This window comes from Miscanthus floridulus, chromosome 4 (genome assembly GCF_019320115.1).
Source record: "Miscanthus floridulus cultivar M001 chromosome 4, ASM1932011v1, whole genome shotgun sequence".
NCBI classification, from domain to species: domain Eukaryota; kingdom Viridiplantae; phylum Streptophyta; class Magnoliopsida; order Poales; family Poaceae; genus Miscanthus; species Miscanthus floridulus.
The window spans coordinates 4,271,988-4,294,836 of NC_089583.1; the positions used below are offsets into that span (position 1 = coordinate 4,271,988).

General features: G+C 43.6%; 2 pseudogenes; both read left to right on the plus strand.

Moving 5' to 3' along the window:
* Positions 1–22,849, plus strand: part of LOC136547927 (putative receptor-like protein kinase At3g47110) — a 216,491-nt pseudogene that overhangs the window by 40,310 nt on the left and 153,332 nt on the right.
* On the plus strand, positions 1,638–4,127 carry LOC136550635 (putative F-box/FBD/LRR-repeat protein At5g44960; annotated as a pseudogene).

Sequence of the window (22,849 nt, forward strand, 5' to 3'; positions counted from 1 at the left end):
TAGTGATTTTATTCTTTTGCCCATAATGAGATGCAATTTTTTCAAACGGGGTATCAAAATGGCTCCGGCTCCAACGAGACAATGGTTCGTGGAGTTGAAGCCGAAAAAATGGCTTCACAAAGTGAAGCCCTGCCAAATGGGTTCGCATTAGTCCTCGTACTTGTCTTAAAAAAAAGAATCCCAATTATCAGTGCTTTTTATAACAATTATCGGTGTTGAACTACGTATGAACCTAGTATTGATAAACCATTTCTTTATTTATTATAAAACACAAAACTGCTCTATGTACCCTAGAAATACTGTATCACCAATTCTTTATTACAGACAATGTGTACGAGTACACTGTACACATACATGCATGTTTTTAGGGCAGTCCCAGATGCCACCTAAGCAAAATGATAACGTGGCAGCTTAATTAACGAGCAAAGAGAAGAAAATTTGTAGAAATAGTTTCCTAAGAGAGAAACGACGTCCTCTCTTCTACCAACGCACGAAGAAACCATCGAAACACCATTGGGAAGAAACCACCGGTTTCTCACAGCGCCGCACTCGCCTGCCGGCCGTGCCCGTCCCGCTCGGCTGCGCCGGCAACGCCCGCTCGCGCCGGCCGTGTGCACCCCGCGCCGCCGCAGGGCTCGTCTGCGCCGGACGTCTACTCGCGCGCCTCCGCGCTGGCTCGCGCCGCCGCAGGAGCTCGCACGCGCCGCTGCCCACGAGCCGCCGCGCTGGCCGCGCTCGTGTGCCATCCACGCTCGCCAGCGCACGAGGCCCTCCATGGCAAGGTGGAGGCCGGCCGAGGCACCTCCGCGCAGGCTGCTGTCGCCGCCGCCTAGACCGCTCGCGTCCACCCAGGCCACGCTCTCCACAATGCTCTCCTGTCGAGCTTGGGCTCCACGACGACGACAGGATGGAGCAGGACGCACGGGCCGCGCCGCGAGCAGTGCGCAGGCCCACCTCCGTCTGCGTCCGTCGCACAGGCCGCGCTGCGCCGCCGTGCAGACCATGACGCCCGTCGTCGAGCAGGATGCGCAGGCCAGGCCGCACGCGCTCGCACACCAGGCGCCTCGTGCGCTCGCCCGCCTGCCGCCGCGCTCGTCCACGGGCCGCCGCATGCGTGTGCTCCCTCGCTCCGCCAGCTGCACGCGCTCGCCCGCTGCCGCTAATGCTCGCCTGCGCCGCTCGTACGCTGGCCGCCGTGCGTGCTTGCTCGCATGCTTGCCTGCCCGCCCGCCGCCGCACGCGCTCTTTCTTTCTTCGTGTGCGGTTGGGAGAGAACGAGGAGAGAGAGTTCAGGAGGGAGCAACGGATAAAGGAGAGAGATTAAAAAAAATTATTACGCGAAGATTGTGTGCCATAGTTTCTATAGATGGTTTTTATTAACATGGTCTCTTAGGCCTTGTTTAGATTGGGGTTAGAAATTAGTATTTGGCACTGTAGCACTTTCGTTTGTATTTAACAATTATTGTCCAATCATGACCTAACTAGACTCAAAAGATTCGTCTCGTAATTTACAATCAAACTGTGTAATTAGTAAATTTTTTTATCTATATTTAATACTTCATGCATGTGTCAAAGATTTGATGTGACGGAGAGAGAGTGAAAAAACGCATAGTTTCATTCGGACTACACTTACTAGATCTGTAAAACATTTATTGCCACAAGGGTAAAAAAACTGACTTCTCACTCACCGAGCCGTCGCCTAGTGTTTGCGGCGGCCCTTTCCGATTCCCCAATCCCCGCTGCCGGCCGCCACGCCGCGCCGCCATATATGGGGAAGGTCGTAGGAGCCAAGCGGAAGAGAAGACCGGAGGAAGGGGAAGGAGGAGATCGCCTCCAGGCCCAGGACCCGATCAGCAGCCTCCCCGACGCCGTCCTCGGCGACATCGTCTCCCTGCTCCCCACAAAGGACAGCGCCCGCACGCAGGTGTTGTCCTCCCGCTGGCGGCCTGTATGGCGCACCTCTCCTCTCAACCTCGACCTCGTCAGTCTGCCGCTCTGCAACCTGGAGCGCTCACCCCGCAGTGAAATCTCCCGCATCCTTTCCTCGCACCAGGGCTCCGGCCGCCGCTTCTCCATACCCATGCTGTACTTCATGGAGCTACGCGAGCGTGACCGCTCCACCACGACACTGGAAAGACTGGCTCTGGTCCCCCGCCCTCGACAACCTCCAGGAGCTTGAGTTCCACTACAGCCATCCAGGTGTGTAGAGATCCCGCTGCCGCCATCGGTGCGCCGCTTCTCATCCACTCTTCGCGTTGCCCTCTTTGGTGGCTGCGGTGGGTTCCAGATGGAAGCAACACCGGCGCCCTACTTCACTTGCCGGTTCTCTAGCAGCTCAGCCTTTTGGATGTCACAATCTCTGAGAGCTCTCTACACTCCCTACTAGCAGGCTGCCCTGCCCTGCAGAGCTTGCTGCTATCTTACAGCATTGACAGCTCTCGAGTCCGGATCGTGTCTCCTACCCTTAGAAGTGTGTCTGTGATCACAACCCTGAGTGGCACCATGTGTCAACAGATCGTCGTCGAGGATGCCCCTAGTCTTGAAAGACTGCTGCTTTTTCCACATTGGGGTTCCACAGAAATGGTCATCACGGTGATCTCAGCACCAAACTTGCATATATTTTGGGGCAATTCTCTAGAGACTACCCCAGGGTCGAGTTTGGGTCCACAATTCTTCACGAATATCTATATCTTATCACTTACACTTTCAGAGGAATCTAAATGTCTTTACCGATTATGACCTTACTAACCCTTTGTATTTTATACTTACCTTAGGGATCAAGCCTCGTTAGCTCAACGACTGTGGTGCCCAATGTGAAGATTTTAGCATTATCAAATATGCATCTTAGTTTGGATATGGTTATTGACGCCATTAGATGCTTTCCTTGCTTGAAGAACTTGTACATCAAGGTGACCAAACCTACTTCCATCTGCATTAATTCTTCTGTCACCTACAATCGCATCGATACATTTTCTAATGCTAGTTTTTCTCCACTTTATGTCAATTATGCTTTTTCCAGACTACAACAGCGGGGGAGAAAAATGTGTGGTGTCATAAATACTGGAATCTTATCAGGACCCTTGACATTCCACTGAGGAAAATTGTGCTGTTAAACTACCGAGGCAACAAATTGCATGTTAACTTTGCCAAGTTCTTCATACTTAATGCAAGGTTGCTAGAGTCGATGGTTTTTGTGCCAGATTGTGAAGAACCTAGCAGTGAGAAACAGCATAAACTTCTCCAGACCAAAAATAAGGCTTCTAGGTTTGCGCAGTTTGGTTTTGAACTTGCCCGGACCGTAAATAAGGGTTCTAGGTTTGATTTTAGGTACCATGCCTCTTGGTATGGGCAGTTTCACCACATGAATAACGGGATGGCACATGATTTGTCAGCAACTGGCCCCTTTGTAAGGTTTGGCGAGTGGGCTAATTGTTAGTCGCCTTTGTAACGTTTAACGAGTGGGGCAATTTTTAGGGCCCGTTTGGCATGGCTCCGGCTCGTGAAAAAACAGCTCTGGCTCTGGCTCGTATGGAAAAGCAGCTTTTTCTGACTCTGGCTTATTTTGTACGAAAACGTTTGGCAAAACGGCTTCTCCTAGAGTAAAGAAGACATGAAATGTCCAAAATACCCTTATATTTTTTTTTCTTTTTTCTTTTTTCTCTTCATTTTTCTTTCTTTTTTTTTATTTTTCTTTCCTTCTCCCTTCTTTTCTTCTCCTTATCCGAACGGCCTCACTCCTTACCGGCACCCACTCCCTCCATCCATCTCTCTCTCTCTCTCTCTCTCTCTCTCTCTCTCTCTCTCTCTCTCGGGCGTAGCAGGAGGCCGGCGGGGCGAAGCTCGAGGCCGGCCCACCGGAGCAGGGAGGGGCCGACAGTGGGGCGGAGCTGGAGCTCGAGGCCGGCGGGGCGGAGCTGGAGACCGGCGGGGTGGAGCAGGGAGAGGCCGGCGGTGGGGCGGAGCGGAGCAGGGAGAAGCCAGCGGTGGGGCGAAGCTCGAGGCTGATGGAGTGGAGCATGGAGAAGCCGGCGGGGCGGAGCTCAAGGCCGACGGGGCGGCGTAGGGAGGCGGCCGTCGGCGCGCGGCATCGGGGAGGAGAGCAAGCCGGGGACAGGGATGAAAAGTGACGAGCTCGAGCCAGAATAAGCCAGTATTTTTGTCTTCTCGCGTGGGGAGGAACTGAGTCACCGGGTTTTGCGGGGCTTTTGCCGGCTTCTTGCCGCAAGCCGTTTTGCCTGTCGCCGTTTGGCAAGGCTTCGCCCGAAGCCGCTCGAGGAGCCGCGGCAAAAGCCCTGCCAAAGGGGGGCTTAGTCTAATACTGTTTTACAAAAACCTGATTTGTCACTTGTTTATAGTGTTATGGGTTTCGACATTTGAAATCTCTATTCCTAGAATATTGTAATTTGTCACAAACTAAGTGCTATATTTTGTTTTTTACCGGTGAAGTGCTTAATGAGTGGGCTGATCCATATAAAAAATAGGCCTTCCAGAGACAACCTGATTTTGCGTATCACAATAGGCCTTCTAATTTCTTTGTAGGTACTGGACAACTTGTCTTCCAGGACAAAAGTGGGTCTTCTAGTAAAACTTGGCTTTGTAGGTACTGGGCAAGCACATCATCATTCATTTGTCAATGCTTACCTTTTGTAAGATTTTGTGATTCGGTCTAATTTCTTTACATATGTTAGCCTATAGTCTCCTTCCCAATTTTGATTAGTCACTTGGATGTAGTACATGTACTGTTTTGTTGTATAAACCCATTGGCATCCTCTAAAAAAGGAATGTCTTTGGTAAGAAAATGAGCGTATTATCTAGAAGCTAGTCATGTTCGTGCATTGTGTCAAGTTGAGAATTTGTGGTATTTAGTAGTAGTCAGTGCCAAGCTACTTGCTTTTCCTCTAGATGTAACATGAGGACTCTCACCTGTTTATGCATATGCATTCAACTCTCTCTCTCTCTCTCTCTCTCCTTTCTCCTTTCTGCCATTTCTAAACAGAGAGCATTGATTATATAGTGATGTTACATATTGATTCCAAACAGGTTACATGTTGAATTCACATGCTCTGTTTGTTTTTCCATGTCCTGATTTGTGTGCATGTGTTTTCATATGAATAGTTAGAAAGGTCTTGACTGGGTTTAGGGGTGGGGGTGGGAATGATCGCCACTTGCAAGGTGAGGAATTGTGAGGTGGCTCTCTTACGACCTAACCTTCTAAAGTCATAACAAGTCTCATAGATATTTGAGATTCCAGGTGGTACTAAAAGATGCAATTCTGTGGGTTGATTGATTATATGTAGTTTTCTAGGGTGATTTTGAATATTGTTGGGTCAGTCTTGATTGGATTATCTTTTTTGTTCTTTTTTCCTGAATAAATAAATTGATATGAGACATGAGTTAGTTTGAGATCATGTATGTCAGAGCGAGGGAGATTGGGAGAGGGCACATTGGGTCAGATATGGTTATGGTGTTGCTTTGGCTTTTGGCAAATTGACAGTAACAATGCTGAGCGGGATTTCCATCTGTAGTAGTGCAGTAGTGCAAAGTGCTAACGACTGTGTTGTACATCAACTCAGGGACTGCTATCAAGTCTTAGACTTTTAAGTGAGATGTAGAAGCTTCAAATTGAGTTCCTAGACTTTGAGAGTCAAGAGTTGAAATATAGCATCAAAGCTTTCAGCTGAGATGTGGCAAATTAACTTTCAGTAGTTTGATCGAACTCTGAAAGGGCTTCTGAAGTTCAGTAATGAGAGATTTTGTTTAATTTAGGTGACTGCAACTTCAAGTTTGAGTTGCAGCTCGAAATCATTGATTGTGTGGTGTCAGGTGTTATATATGAAGTTGAAGTTGTTCTCAGTGACTCTGCCAAAAGAACGCTTTGAATTTCACATTGTATTAGGACTACATTAAGGTGCATTCATGCGTCTGGTTGTTGTTTTAGTCACTGCTCATCTTTTTTTTAATTTTCCATTTGGTATGTATGAGGTGGCAAACTTTCAGTGCAGAACTCTGAAAGGGCATTTGAAAATCAGAGACGAGGGATTTTGTTTAATTTTAAGTAGGTGACCGCAAGTCTGCAACTTTATTAATTCCTATGCATAGGGCCAGTTTGCTTCAGGCTGCTCAGATTCATTACAAGCTCAAGTGATTCTGAACTCTGATGATTCCAGAAGCCAGTACAGAACAGTGTACCAGTGCAGTCATTTGTCTTTTTTTGGCCTCCATATAACACGTCGTATGTCAATGGCCTCGCTGCACGGCTGCTTGTGTTGTCTGTTTGTTCCATTTCTCTACTTGCCCAAATCATTCTAGCCACTTGAAAAATTCTGTTTCCATGTCAATCAATGAAATGAGTTCCGAGAGTTTCAGTTGATATTCAAAAGTGTGTTTGGCAGGATCCAAAATCTTTCAACTGAGAATGAAAAGTTTTAGTTGAGATTAAATACTTTCTTGTCTCAGACCATTTCAACTTGAAACCACCAGTGTAGAATTTGTTTGTCATCTGATTTTTCAATTACAACCACAGTTTTTTGGTGGTACGTTTTTTTTTGTTAAAAAAAACTTATATTTTTTTTAGGAAGGGCCCAAGTGAGTGCCAGGCAAGCACATTGTTTATGAACCATGAAACCTTGTCTCTAGATCAGGTTTAGTGTAGTAGTAATAATGTGCAGTATGAAACCTTATTATGGAGCAAAGCTGCGACATTTATCATATATAATATATGCCGGAAAAGGTATTTACTAATTGTTCAGTCCTTGTCTTGCAAATTTCAAATACAGATGCAAGCATGGCCTGCTCAAGGGCGACATTTTGTAAACAAGTTTAATTTAACCTCTATATGAAATCGAAGAACAACGGTTATTTTTTAAACTTGTTTTAAAGTTTAAATTCAAACTTTTTTGAACCAAATAAGTTTTAAAAGTCATTTACAATTATTTGCATTTTTAAATTGACAACTGAATTTTTTTGAAATAGGTTTTGTTTTTTAAAATAAAATTGTAACATATTCCTAACCTAACTGAGTTTTTAATAATTAATTTCCATACAACAAAATAGATGCAAGCAACACAAATGCAACAATTTTTTTACCCTATGTCAAGACTAATTCATTTTATAAAATATCAATAAATCTAACTTGAAATATGTCTTGATAGTGCGTTTGTTTTGTATTTTAAAAATGGTAAGGCAAAGCCTAGAGGGGATGAATAGGCATGTTTAAAATTTAACTCAAAGCAATGGTTATTAACAGGAACGACACTGCCGCACTTGCACGTCTGGGTACAATGACAATACTGTCACGTATCATAGCACCCTGAGAACACAAATCAAAACCTACCGAATGAAAACTAGATCGAGTGAATTATTGATGTTCCTGAGGTTGTATAGACCCTGTTTTACCCCTTCTCCAAGGTTGGAAGCTCAAGCACAAGTAGATCGGGAGTAAACCCTAGAATCACAACCAATACAATGTAGAGCACAATACAAATAGCAAGAACACGAAGATAAGGGATTTATTCCGTGGTTCAGCTCGCCACCAAGGCTTTGCCTACTCCACGTTGTTGAGGAAGCCGCCAAGGCTTAGTTTCACCGTCCACTTCTTAAGTTAAGAGAGCAAGTCTCTTGGTTGAGAGTTCTTACTAGATGTTGGGAGAGTTTACAAACTTCCCAAAGTACACATAAGAGCTTGTAGTTCTTCCACCGGTGAGGCCTAGCCGACTAGGAGCTCTTGCTCCAAGAGTAACAAATGCAATATGTCAGCTTGAACGCGAACCAAGTATTCTAGGAGTTGGAGCTTGGTTTGGCAAGGTCTATTGTGAAATTTGGAGGCCAATCTCTCAAGGAATCACTAGGAATCAATGGGAAAAGTTGGGAGGCTTTAAGGCTAAAGAAAAGCTTGTCTGCTAGTTGTTGGGAGTGAAGTGGTCGAGCTAGCCGTTGGGAGGAGAAAAGAGGTATAAATACCCCCATCATCCCAGTCGACCGTTAAGTCACGATAGTGCCTCATAATGCGCGGCAGTGCTGCATAATATGCTGCACTTCCACGCAAGCCATCAATAGAAGGTAGGAGTTAGGCTTTTGGCTGGCCTTGCTTTGTGTGAGGATTTGTTTATGGTCGGGTTGAGTTGAGCACATGGTTACACACTAAAGCTTGTGTAGTGCACCCTCCTTGATAGTACAACAGTTCCTATACTCAATTTCAAAATATAAAATGAATCTAAACCTTTATTGAGTCCAATACCGCTACTATTTGTAATTAGAGGGTCCACCATTTTATTTAGCATCCTCATTGTTTTCTCACCTGCTTGTCAACTCGATAAATCTCATTAGTCCTCTAATTATGTAGTCATTATCACCAAAATCCACATTAGGGCTTGATTGTACTTACAATTTTATATGTTACGGTGTCAGTCCAAAATAGAGAAGTTTTATCTATGATAAAACTAGATTACATTTTTGGACTTTGGGAGTAGGATTCGTATTAATGGTGAGTGTATGCTATTTTAAAACTTTATTTTTATTGGTCGCACAGTATAAGAAACCCCCATCTTATTTACATGGGGTAATCAAAAAAATGTGTTTGGTAGTACGCATGAGCACAGATTCGCTCACTGTGCCACGAGGGGTCAAAAATAGGAAGTGGCTAGGCCCAAATTGGACTGCCAGTGAAAGATGCAAGCTAAAACATTTGGGAGTTGAGTATGAAAAGGCATAGAGTAAGTGGGTGAGGCTTGGGCCAAAGATTAAAAGGTTATATGGGCCGGATAAACTGGCCCAAAGCTACGACCAAACCCTAGAAGCCCATTCATTATTTCGCAACCCTACTCTATATATATAGCCGCCTACCAACCCATATATAATAGGCATACACAACACCTTCCCTAATGCCGCCAGTCCGCCGCCATCCGCAAGTCTTCATCTTCTTCTTTGTTCCACCATATGTGAGTGATTTCTTTCATTATATGTCTATTTTCTACTCGAAATGGTTAGCTAGTGATGTGCGCTCTAATAGAGAATTAAACACAACAAAAAAGGAGACCTCAATATTGAAGTTCTAAGATAGACGAGGAAGGGAGGGTATGGTTATTACGTATTTATGTGTTTTTTTATAATTACACAGTACAACATAGACGCCCACAACATGCACGCAAACTCATCCCTATGAACACATGTACGCAAGTCCTACCCCTATGAACTCCTCCGAAGGATTGAGCTAGCAGAGCTCGAGGTTCACCAAGATTCATGAAGTCATCACAGACATCTTGCTGTTGACGGGGACATCGCCTACAACTGAAAGCATAGCGCCATTAAATCCTGAAATAAATCTAGGAAAATTCAAGCATCCTTGCCAAGTCGAGGATTTGAACCTGGGTGGACCGGTTCCAACACAAGAAACCTAACCAACTAATCTATGATCAATTCACAGGTATTTATGTGTTTCATATAATGAGTTTAGGGATACAACATATCTTAGTTTATTTTTATTACTATTATTTATATTTTCATGAAATGTTTTCATAAATAGGGAAAGTGTTTTCATCAAGATAAATGAGAACAGTGACAGTCATAGGAGCACAACATATCTTAGTATATTTTCCTTGTGCGCTTTATTTGAATTTCTCTATTGTTGTTGTGGAATCTTTGATATTTTGCTTTGTTTAGACTTAGCCGTTATATGTGTGGAATCATTATGTCCATTCAGCATTCACATAAGATACAAAAAATGTTCTAAAGGGGGCAAGGATAAAGAAGTTGGTGGCTCAGGTTTCAACTATAAAAGATATGTTAGAGATTTTTTAGAGTTACTAGACATGTGAAACAATGAAGTCGTGGCATATAGAGTCTTTGCAACATTTATGTTAAAAAATCACATAAATCTTTCCCGAGCTGGAATTAAGAGTTCAACGAAGAAAAATTGATGTTTATAGCTAATGCTAGGGCCTTGGCACAACCATCATAGTTATTATTGTGGCACATGTTTGGTTTGGGAACGTCTTGGAATGAGATAGTCTCATCCCTGAATGTGGGATGTGATGGTCCCATCATACGTTTGGTTTAAAAGGATAGTCCATTCTTATTTTTTTTTTCTTTGGTTGGACTGATAGAGATGACTGGGATGAACACAATTTTCACATTGTCAGTCGCCATGAAACATGGGGTCTACTCACAATCTCTTGTCCACATATTTTCTTCCTCCCAAATCCTCTGTACACCGTTGCCGCACTCTGGCCTGCCTTCCTACCCCACCCGTCGAAGCTACCCCTGCAAAGCCACCTGCTTGAGCTCAGTTCTTAGCACAACTACCTCCATTCGTGCCCTCATTGTGCCTACCCCACCCACCGCACGTCACCTACCTCGGGAACTCCCATGCTACAAGCCACATGCTTGTCATTGGGGCACCCCCGCCTCAACGATTGTGCTTGCCTCAAGCCCCTCAACACTTCCATGCCAACCCGCACCCTACCCTTGTACTTGGCACGGACGGAGGAGCTATGGTGTTCACAAGGAACGAGCCCATCAACTCGATATGTGGTGAGGGGAGGGGGCGGACTCCCCCTAGGGCCAGACATCCTCCTCCCTAGTTTCCCCTAAACTAAACAACCTTCAGAATGGGATCCACCTATCCCATCTTCCGTGTCCCAAAAACTAAAAACTAAATATATGGTTAGTTAGAGCCATTCAATGTTTTAGATAGTACTACAAAATAGATTGAACATAAACTATGGTCATTATATATCACAATCATTTTTCCTCGTAAACATTCATGGAATATGCATATATGAGCTGGGTGGTAGGTAATACACTAGCTAGAATATGAGCTAGGGATCTGAACAGGACCATATGCAATCTAGGTGGTAGGTAAGATATGAGCTATGGATCCAAATGTGACAGCTAATCTAGGTGGTAGGTAAGATGCTAGCTAGATTAATAGCTAGAGATTTAAATGGGATAGAATTAATCTGGGTAGTAGGTAAGACACTTCTAGACTATTAGCTATGGATCCAAACGGGACCACATGTAAGCTAGATTTTATGTAGGATACTAACTGGAGTATATTAATTGAGAGATCAAACGAGATCACATAAGATTTTTAACAGCTACTTCTTTGTTCCAAATTATAAGACGTTTTGGATTTTCTAAATTCATATCTTTTGCTATGCACCTGGATATATATTATATCTAGATACATAGTAGAAGCTATGAATCTAGAAATGTGACAGCTAAGATATTAGCTATGGATCCAAATGTGACAGCTAATCTACGTGGTAGGTAAGATGCTAGCTAGATTAATAGCTAGAGATTTAAATGGGATAGAATTAATCTGGGTGGTAGGTAAGACACTAGCTAGACTATTAGCTATGGATCCAAACAGACCACATGTAAGTTGGATATTGTGTAAGATACTAACTATACTATATTAATTAGAGAGATCAAACGAGATCACATAAGATTTTTAGCAGCTAGTACAATTGTTAGCTCTAAGGACCCAAATAGCATGTAAACCCAACACTTCACATTCAAATATTAAAAAAACAAATTATTCAAAATGAGCATTGACAATAAAAGTAACCAAAAAGAAAAAAATGTTAAAAGCCCTACACAAAACATCTAAACCCTACAATTTAAACATTTACACTTATATTTTTCAAATGATCCCAGACATTTTTTGAATTAACCCTAGTATATGAACCCTGTCTGCCGCCAAGTTTTCCCTTCCATATTATCCTTTGAATTCGAAATCAGAGTCAACCCGACTTGTGTGACCTGTCCTCGTCGCAGCCTTTGGAGGTGGGAGAGGTCGAGTGCCTTTGGAGGTAAACTGGTTGAAGGGGCCTCAACAGCTCAGCCCCTGCTCAACCTCACCCAACCCAGATGTTCCCGTTGCACGATTTGAATGGCGACGAATCATGAAAATTTTGAAGGTGGGAGAGGTCGAGTGCGAACGCCTCCTCACCGTCGCCGTCACCACCACCGGTGCCTCGTCGGCTATAAAACCCTACCCCCGCTAGTCTTCCCATCACCACCAGCCCCCTCGCCAAAACCCTAAACCCCTCTCCCCGTTAGGTCTCCACCCCGCGCCCCGACGATGGCGGAGGACGCACTGCGTGCAGCCCCTGTGATGACGCCGAAGGAAGTGCAGGCTGAGGCCGGGCTGCGGATGCGCGACGTAAGCCAGCGCTTTGGCGCTATCCCGGAGGACCGCGAGGAGCTGCTCCGGTTACTCGAGGTGGTGTCCCCAACAAGGATCGATAAATCAAAGGGCCAACAAGAGGATGGTGGGGCGTCATCAAAAAGGAAACGTTTGCAGGAAGCTCAAGAGGTATGCATTCTTGACACACAGTGAATTATCTTCGACCTTATTTCTGTTTCAGTTTATCAGAACCTTTTCTGTTGTGTTGGCAGACCCCTCTATCAAAGAAAAACAAAATGCTTGATGAAAACCTTGTTGGCTCAAGAATCAAAGTTTGGTGGCCAGATGACAAAATGTAAGTCCGATGATCAACATGCGTTTCTTATCAGTAATGGCATTCTTACAGTAGTTAGTATATATTATTTTTTGCACCAATGTTTTTTTTTTGTCTATCGCAATGTCATTGATATTTCTATAGTGAAGCATTTGGTTATTTGTGAGCATATATTTTATTGCTGACCACCTTCTGGATGCACTGTGGTCGCTATTTCCGAAGGCTACCAAGTCTGCATTGTGGTTGCTATTTGTCCCTTTTTTATATATAAATATTATCTGCTTGTGAATTGTTTTTCTGGTTGGAACTTTACACCTATAGTTTTTCTTGTTTTTTCTTTAAATCTTCTTTTTTATAACAGTGTTGACAGCTGAAAATGATATTTGCTCCTTGAGTTATGCTAGTATGCAGTTTGGTTTTTGAAATTATTTCTTGATTTGCAGGTTCTATGCGGGTGTCGTTGAATCATTCGATTCTTTTTCAAAGAAGCACAAGGTGCCCATTCACATTTCATTTGTTCCTTAAGTGTTTAGCCTGTCTGAATGAAAAACACTATTATTAGTGATGGAATTCTTATTTTTCTCTTAAACAAAACTGATTATGATGTTTGGACCCTTTCCTCTTGTCACTCAGGTTTCGTATGATGATGGTGATGTTGAGGTACTAGTGCTTAAGAAGGAAAGATGGGAGTTCATTTCTGAGGTATTTCCATTAGGTTTGAATTTGATGCAGTTATATCTATCCTCCTCTCTGTTCCTTTTTCGGATTCATTTGCCATCCTGCAGGAACAAGACACTGATCCTGATGCACCATCTAATATGTAAGAAAAATATCTACTTTGCGCCTTTTGTATGTTCTGTGTTTTAGATGACAATTATAGTTATGCCAGAACGTTAAACAGTATAATATGTGATTCTGTGCACAACTGCAGTTTCCCCTACCTCGTATTAAGAACTGGTTTCTGCCTAAGTTGCTAGGAGCAGCTTCTTACACTTACTGGGTTACTAGTTTCAACACTAAAAAGCAAAGCAGCGGTAGCATGCAAATGCTTGATTTTTTCAAACAACCAATGTTTGTCTCATATGTTTTAAGCTTTTATGTGAATTCTTTTATGTGTTTTTGTCGCTGTCCTTATCTCCAACTTAACCTGTCTAGCATGCCTTTGATCTGTTTGATTGTCTAGCTATAACTTTGCTATTTGGTGGTAACCACCAAATGGAAATTCTGAAGTTGAATTATTCCTAATGTGTCTTCTTTGTTACATCTGAGTTACTTTCTATCCCAATTGATCAACTTTGGTTCATTTGTTCACACGCACACACTGTTCTATGCCAATGTTACCTGGAATTCCACTCCCGTCCATTTTTTAGGTTATAACTTAATGCAAAGGTTTCAGTTGTTAAATTATGAGTTGTTTCTTGTAAACCAGACCACGTGGCAGAAAAGCTAAAGGGAGCTCAGGTAAACAAATGAAGGGAGGAAAAACAGGAACACCTCAAAGGTAAGTGTTTACTATTATGAATGTGCTATCTTGATACATTGTACACTCGGTAGCTTTTGTGAAACTAATTAACTGTTTTATGCACAGTGGCAGTGATGTTAATAATCCTCCCAAGAAGAGAGGGCGTCCAAAAGGCGTGCGCTCCAGCAATAATATGTCGAATGCTGATAGCTCTGTGACTCCAACCAGACTGAAGGGAAAAAGTACTGAGAAGGATACTCAAGAAACACCTAAGACTGGCATTAACTCTAAGAAGGAAGGTGCAAGGCCCTCTCCATCTACTGGAAAGGCTAAGGATGCTGTTGTGAAGGCAAGCAGCAAGGATGAGGCTGATAGCACAGACAACTCAAAGGATGATGCTGGCAGTGAAGACAAGAATTCAAAAGATGAAGTGAAATCCAGTGAAGCTGTTGATGAATCCAAGACCAATGGTCTTTCAACCAAAAGGAAGCCAGATGAGAATGAAGGTGAGTCATCGGAGGAGAAGGGGTCTGCTAAAACCACTAGCAGAAAGAAACGCAGAAGAAAGAGCCGCAATTAATTGCTCAGAAGCTATATGCAGCTCATCATCTCGGGGGCGTTCCGCCCTTTGCACTCTTAAGTCTCAAAATGTTGGCATGAGGCATGCCATGTTTGCTTTTTTATTATTCCCTGGACCGGTTACCAGCTTAGCGCTCTGGTAATTGGCCATCTGGAGTCAACTCGTAGTTGTAGCAGTCTTAAACTCTCAATTGGAGCTGTAATGTTTGGTTTTACTTTATTTTGTTTCTCCTTGCCAGCGGCTGTACCTCTGGCAAAAATGGATTTCATGCTTGCTTTGGTTCAAGCTTTTGTGTTAAATCGTAATGCAGTTTGAGTTATCCTTTTTTTTATATATACATGTTGGCAAACAAAAATATGTTCCTGTTACGAAGAGAATGTAGCAAAAGAAAGGTACTCTGAGTTCGTAGTTTCTAACGTGATTTCCCTTGTCCTTTAAGAAAAAAAAAAAGTGATTTGCCCCATTTTCTTTTCCCTGACTTCTCTTCTAACTCGACTTATCTGCTGCCAAGAAAAATCACTACCGGAACAGTCGCTTTGACGTGTGCCACACACACACTCGGCAAAAACCAAAAAACACTCGGCAAAGGATTTGCCGAGTGTAACACTCGGCATATAGCACACGGCATCTACAGTGCCGGCAAACGGCTCTTTGCCGAGTGTTTTCTATTGGGCACTCGGCAAAGACTTTGCCAAGAGCTGAAACCGACGCTCGGCGAAAAAAAGTAACATGACGGAGTGGAAACGGTCACGGCGCGTTTGCCGAGTGTCAAATCTTAGGCACTCGACAAACCTTCCTTCTTTGCCGAGTGTCAACTTCTAGGCACGCGGCAAACCTTGTGTAAGGAAAATGGCCCTTAGGCCCATTTGTTTTGGATTCTGGTGTTTGATGATCAACACAACCAAATTAGACTAATGAATTTGCAAGTAATTGTTTTGTAGTTCAATAGGGTGCCAAGACATGACTTGGACGAGGGCGCCGTAATGATCCGATGATCAACACCTTAAGCAAGACTTTAGAAGCATAAGAGAAGATCCAAGATATCAAGTAAAGTCCAAGTACGAAGATAGGAATCAAGCCGGACGCAAGATCATAAAGAAACGAGCTCACAGAGGTGACCGGACGCTAGACCGGACGCTGGTAGCACAGTGACCGGACGCTCTGATCAAGAGGCTCGACAGCAGCAGCGATCGGACGCTGAACAACAAAATCGACTGGACGCAGGACAGCAGCGTCCGATCGAGTACAGAGAGGTTCTAGAGCGGCGAAATTGCGACCGGACACATCCGGTGGCATGTGACCGAACGCTGGCAGCGTTCGCTCAATTGATCGTGGCTCTAACGGTCGGAACGACCGGACGTGTACAGGACGACCTGAGCGTCCGGTCAGTAGCAGAAAAGCGGGATTTCATCCCCAACGGCTACTTTCTCAGTGGGGCTTATAAATATAACCCCCAACCGGCCAAATGAAGGAGTGGAACTGAGGAAACATATCAAGGGTGTTGATACACCATTTTAGTGATCTCCACTTGCATAGTGCTTAGTGATTCATTAGATGATTAGCGTAGGTACTTTGTGATGTGCTTAGGTTGATTAGACCACCGCTTATGTGCTTGCTCTTGGTTTAGGCCTAGTGTTTAGTGAGGTTTGCATACCTCTTACCACTCGGTGCTTGTGCGCACCATTGTTGTACATCGGAGGGGCTTGTAGTCTTGCGAGATCACACCAACCGCGTTTGTGGTGTGACTGCCACCGTGTACCGAAGGGAACAAGGCCCGCGATGTTTCGGCCGGAAGCTTGATAGTGAAGACGGCGGGGAGCATCCAGGAGAGGCTTGCCGGAAGGCATGTCGGAGACCCACTTGCGCGTGGGGAAGGCCTGAGGCTATCCACGGAGTTATCCGACCAGGAGCTTGGCCCTTGCGAGGGATTCCTTCAGAGGGGCTCTAACGAGGACTAGGGGGAAGCTTGCGCGTTTCTCGATACCTCGGTAAAAATACCGGAGTCATCGACGGGAGTTTGCATATCTTTACCTTTCTCTTTAGCTTCCGTATTTACATTGATTACATTACTCCTTTTGAGGTAGAGATAGCAATACACTAGCATAACCATTGTTGCACATTTAGATAGTTTATCTTTTGCATAGGTTTTGCTAGGGTTAGAAAAAAAGGCCATAGTCAAGATTTAAAATTTTAAGTTGCCTAATTCCTCCCCCTCCCCTCTTAGGCGTCACGATCCCCTACACCTTGCTTTTTTGTGAAGTGTCAAAGTGCGGGCACTCGGCAAAGCTTCTTCCTTTGCCGTGTGTCAAAGTGTGGGCACTCAGCAAAGCTTCTTCCTTTGCCGTGTGTCAAGTTCCAGGCACTCGGCAAACCTTTGTCCTTTGTCGAGTGTCGAATACTAGGCACACGGCAAACACGTCCCAGAATGCACAGAATTTTGGCTTCTTTACCGAGTGTCATAGCGCAGACACTCGGCAACGAAGCCATTTTAGTCCTAGAATGTAAAGAATTTTGCCACGTGTCCACTTTGCCGAGTGTTTTAAACCTGACACTCGGCAAAAGGCCTCTTTGCCGAGTGTAACACTCGGCAAAGCTATCACATATAATCAGTTTATTAGGTTCAGTCACAGCCACGTACCACATTCAAATAAACATCACATCCATCACAGATAATTCACAATAGGCATCACAGGCAGTTCATATAGATATATTGACAACACATAAATGCAAATAAACTTTAAAATCACAAGTAGGTTCATTCACAACCACATGTAGTCACAGGTAATCCACAAATGCAAATACAAATAAAATCACAAGTAGTCACTTATGACACGACTTCCACTGTGACAACGCTGGGTCATGAGGCTCATTCGATGTCGCCAATTGATGTTGCACAAAGGAGAAGAGATTGCATGTGTGAGACAAGATTAAACAACATGTATGGTCTCTCTACTACCTAACTAGTATAACCCTTGCAACTATCAGCAATATCTTCTCAGTTGCATTGTGCTCTAGTATGATTGCTTAAGTACTAGTTGGTAACAAACATATAGCATTAGTCACTAAGTTTCTAGTGTCTGGGCATCTTTGTAAGATTGATTCTGCATAAACTAAATTATAAGGTTGTAAAGCGACTCACATTGCCTGAAACAGTATTTGGAGCAGGTTGAGGAGGAGAGACTGGAAACAGTGGCGGAGGTTGACTGATTGCAACATAAACACCCCTCATATATTCAAACATCTAAAACTCCATCATCTGCCGCTCTGCCTCCATCCTCTGTCGCTCTGCCTCCATCTTCGCCTCTAGCTCCTCCCGGCGCCTCGTTTCTTGTTCCAGCTGACCCTACCATATTTCATCCAAATGTTACAATGCAATGCAAAAGTATGTAAAAATCAATGAACGATGAATAAAATAAAAATAACCTGGAGTGCGTTCATCTGGAACCGTGTAGAGTCTGGTCGTGGGCGTATCGCCGGACTGGAACCCATGCTCCATGCTCAAATCTGGGAGAGAGTGGGAGTACTGCTGTGTCGATTGCGCCGTCGGCAATCCAGGAGCGGCCATGCTTCTTGCCTCCTCCCGCCCTCATGACCACTTCTCCATCAAGGTCATGGGCGCTCGGATCGTACTTTGGGCCATGGACCAACCTTGCCATCGATGTGTATCCATCGAGCCGACTATGGATGAACTCGTTGCCTGTACACCGAGGGTGGGTCCTTTGGGTGTAGGCGACGTTGGACATCGCCTTCCCATGTTTATAGCTAATGCTAGGGCCTTGGCACAACCATCATAGTTATTATTGTGGCACATGTTTGGTTTGGGAACGTCTTGGAATGAGATAGTCTCATCCCTGAATGTGGGATGTGATGGTCCCATCATACGTTTGGTTTAAAAGGATAGTCCATTCTTATTTTTTTTTTCTTTGGTTGGACTGATAGAGATGACTGGGATGAACACAATTTTCACATTGTCAGTCGCCATGAAACATGGGGTCTACTCACAATCTCTTGTCCACATATTTTCTTCCTCCCAAATCCTCTGTACACCGTTGCCGCACTCTGGCCTGCCTTCCTACCCCACCCGTCGAAGCTACCCCTGCAAAGCCACCTGCTTGAGCTCAGTTCTTAGCACAACTACCTCCATTCGTGCCCTCATTGTGCCTACCCCACCCACCGCACGTCACCTACCTCGGGAACTCCCATGCTACAAGCCACATGCTTGTCATTGGGGCACCCCCGCCTCAACGATTGTGCTTGCCTCAAGCCCCTCAACACTTCCATGCCAACCCGCACCCTACCCTTGTACTTGGCACGGACGGAGGAGCTATGGTGTTCACAAGGAACGAGCCCGTCAACTCGATATGTGGTGAGGGGAGGGGGCGGACTCCCCCTAGGGCCAGACATCCTCCTCCCTAGTTTCCCCTAAACTAAACAACCTTCAGAATGGGATCCACCTATCCCATCTTCCGTGTCCCAAAAACTAAAAACTAAATATATGGTTAGTTAGAGCCATTCAATGTTTTAGATAGTACTACAAAATAGATTGAACATAAACTATGGTCATTATATATCACAATCATTTTTCCTCGTAAACATTCATGGAATATGCATATATGAGCTGGGTGGTAGGTAATACACTAGCTAGAATATGAGCTAGGGATCTGAACAGGACCATATGCAATCTAGGTGGTAGGTAAGATATGAGCTATGGATCCAAATGTGACAGCTAATCTAGGTGGTAGGTAAGATGCTAGCTAGATTAATAGCTAGAGATTTAAATGGGATAGAATTAATCTGGGTAGTAGGTAAGACACTTCTAGACTATTAGCTATGGATCCAAACGGGACCACATGTAAGCTAGATTTTATGTAGGATACTAACTGGAGTATATTAATTGAGAGATCAAACGAGATCACATAAGATTTTTAACAGCTACTTCTTTGTTCCAAATTATAAGACGTTTTGGATTTTCTAAATTCATATCTTTTGCTATGCACCTGGATATATATTATATCTAGATACATAGTAGAAGCTATGAATCTAGAAATGTGACAGCTAAGATATTAGCTATGGATCCAAATGTGACAGCTAATCTACGTGGTAGGTAAGATGCTAGCTAGATTAATAGCTAGAGATTTAAATGGGATAGAATTAATCTGGGTGGTAGGTAAGACACTAGCTAGACTATTAGCTATGGATCCAAACAGACCACATGTAAGTTGGATATTGTGTAAGATACTAACTATACTATATTAATTAGAGAGATCAAACGAGATCACATAAGATTTTTAGCAGCTAGTACAATTGTTAGCTCTAAGGACCCAAATAGCATGTAAACCCAACACTTCACATTCAAATATTAAAAAAACAAATTATTCAAAATGAGCATTGACAATAAAAGTAACCAAAAAGAAAAAAATGTTAAAAGCCCTACACAAAACATCTAAACCCTACAATTTAAACATTTACACTTATATTTTTCAAATGATCCCAGACATTTTTTGAATTAACCCTAGTATATGAACCCTGTCTGCCGCCAAGTTTTCCCTTCCATATTATCCTTTGAATTCGAAATCAGAGTCAACCCGACTTGTGTGACCTGTCCTCGTCGCAGCCTTTGGAGGTGGGAGAGGTCGAGTGCCTTTGGAGGTAAACTGGTTGAAGGGGCCTCAACAGCTCAGCCCCTGCTCAACCTCACCCAACCCAGATGTTCCCGTTGCACGATTTGAATGGCGACGAATCATGAAAATTTTGAAGGTGGGAGAGGTCGAGTGCGAACGCCTCCTCACCGTCGCCGTCACCACCACCGGTGCCTCGTCGGCTATAAAACCCTACCCCCGCTAGTCTTCCCATCACCACCAGCCCCCTCGCCAAAACCCTAAACCCCTCTCCCCGTTAGGTCTCCACCCCGCGCCCCGACGATGGCGGAGGACGCACTGCGTGCAGCCCCTGTGATGACGCCGAAGGAAGTGCAGGCTGAGGCCGGGCTGCGGATGCGCGACGTAAGCCAGCGCTTTGGCGCTATCCCGGAGGACCGCGAGGAGCTGCTCCGGTTACTCGAGGTGGTGTCCCCAACAAGGATCGATAAATCAAAGGGCCAACAAGAGGATGGTGGGGCGTCATCAAAAAGGAAACGTTTGCAGGAAGCTCAAGAGGTATGCATTCTTGACACACAGTGAATTATCTTCGACCTTATTTCTGTTTCAGTTTATCAGAACCTTTTCTGTTGTGTTGGCAGACCCCTCTATCAAAGAAAAACAAAATGCTTGATGAAAACCTTGTTGGCTCAAGAATCAAAGTTTGGTGGCCAGATGACAAAATGTAAGTCCGATGATCAACATGCGTTTCTTATCAGTAATGGCATTCTTACAGTAGTTAGTATATATTATTTTTTGCACCAATGTTTTTTTTTTGTCTATCGCAATGTCATTGATATTTCTATAGTGAAGCATTTGGTTATTTGTGAGCATATATTTTATTGCTGACCACCTTCTGGATGCACTGTGGTCGCTATTTCCGAAGGCTACCAAGTCTGCATTGTGGTTGCTATTTGTCCCTTTTTTATATATAAATATTATCTGCTTGTGAATTGTTTTTCTGGTTGGAACTTTACACCTATAGTTTTTCTTGTTTTTTCTTTAAATCTTCTTTTTTATAACAGTGTTGACAGCTGAAAATGATATTTGCTCCTTGAGTTATGCTAGTATGCAGTTTGGTTTTTGAAATTATTTCTTGATTTGCAGGTTCTATGCGGGTGTCGTTGAATCATTCGATTCTTTTTCAAAGAAGCACAAGGTGCCCATTCACATTTCATTTGTTCCTTAAGTGTTTAGCCTGTCTGAATGAAAAACACTATTATTAGTGATGGAATTCTTATTTTTCTCTTAAACAAAACTGATTATGATGTTTGGACCCTTTCCTCTTGTCACTCAGGTTTCGTATGATGATGGTGATGTTGAGGTACTAGTGCTTAAGAAGGAAAGATGGGAGTTCATTTCTGAGGTATTTCCATTAGGTTTGAATTTGATGCAGTTATATCTATCCTCCTCTCTGTTCCTTTTTCGGATTCATTTGCCATCCTGCAGGAACAAGACACTGATCCTGATGCACCATCTAATATGTAAGAAAAATATCTACTTTGCGCCTTTTGTATGTTCTGTGTTTTAGATGACAATTATAGTTATGCCAGAACGTTAAACAGTATAATATGTGATTCTGTGCACAACTGCAGTTTCCCCTACCTCGTATTAAGAACTGGTTTCTGCCTAAGTTGCTAGGAGCAGCTTCTTACACTTACTGGGTTACTAGTTTCAACACTAAAAAGCAAAGCAGCGGTAGCATGCAAATGCTTGATTTTTTCAAACAACCAATGTTTGTCTCATATGTTTTAAGCTTTTATGTGAATTCTTTTATGTGTTTTTGTCGCTGTCCTTATCTCCAACTTAACCTGTCTAGCATGCCTTTGATCTGTTTGATTGTCTAGCTATAACTTTGCTATTTGGTGGTAACCACCAAATGGAAATTCTGAAGTTGAATTATTCCTAATGTGTCTTCTTTGTTACATCTGAGTTACTTTCTATCCCAATTGATCAACTTTGGTTCATTTGTTCACACGCACACACTGTTCTATGCCAATGTTACCTGGAATTCCACTCCCGTCCATTTTTTAGGTTATAACTTAATGCAAAGGTTTCAGTTGTTAAATTATGAGTTGTTTCTTGTAAACCAGACCACGTGGCAGAAAAGCTAAAGGGAGCTCAGGTAAACAAATGAAGGGAGGAAAAACAGGAACACCTCAAAGGTAAGTGTTTACTATTATGAATGTGCTATCTTGATACATTGTACACTCGGTAGCTTTTGTGAAACTAATTAACTGTTTTATGCACAGTGGCAGTGATGTTAATAATCCTCCCAAGAAGAGAGGGCGTCCAAAAGGCGTGCGCTCCAGCAATAATATGTCGAATGCTGATAGCTCTGTGACTCCAACCAGACTGAAGGGAAAAAGTACTGAGAAGGATACTCAAGAAACACCTAAGACTGGCATTAACTCTAAGAAGGAAGGTGCAAGGCCCTCTCCATCTACTGGAAAGGCTAAGGATGCTGTTGTGAAGGCAAGCAGCAAGGATGAGGCTGATAGCACAGACAACTCAAAGGATGATGCTGGCAGTGAAGACAAGAATTCAAAAGATGAAGTGAAATCCAGTGAAGCTGTTGATGAATCCAAGACCAATGGTCTTTCAACCAAAAGGAAGCCAGATGAGAATGAAGGTGAGTCATCGGAGGAGAAGGGGTCTGCTAAAACCACTAGCAGAAAGAAACGCAGAAGAAAGAGCCGCAATTAATTGC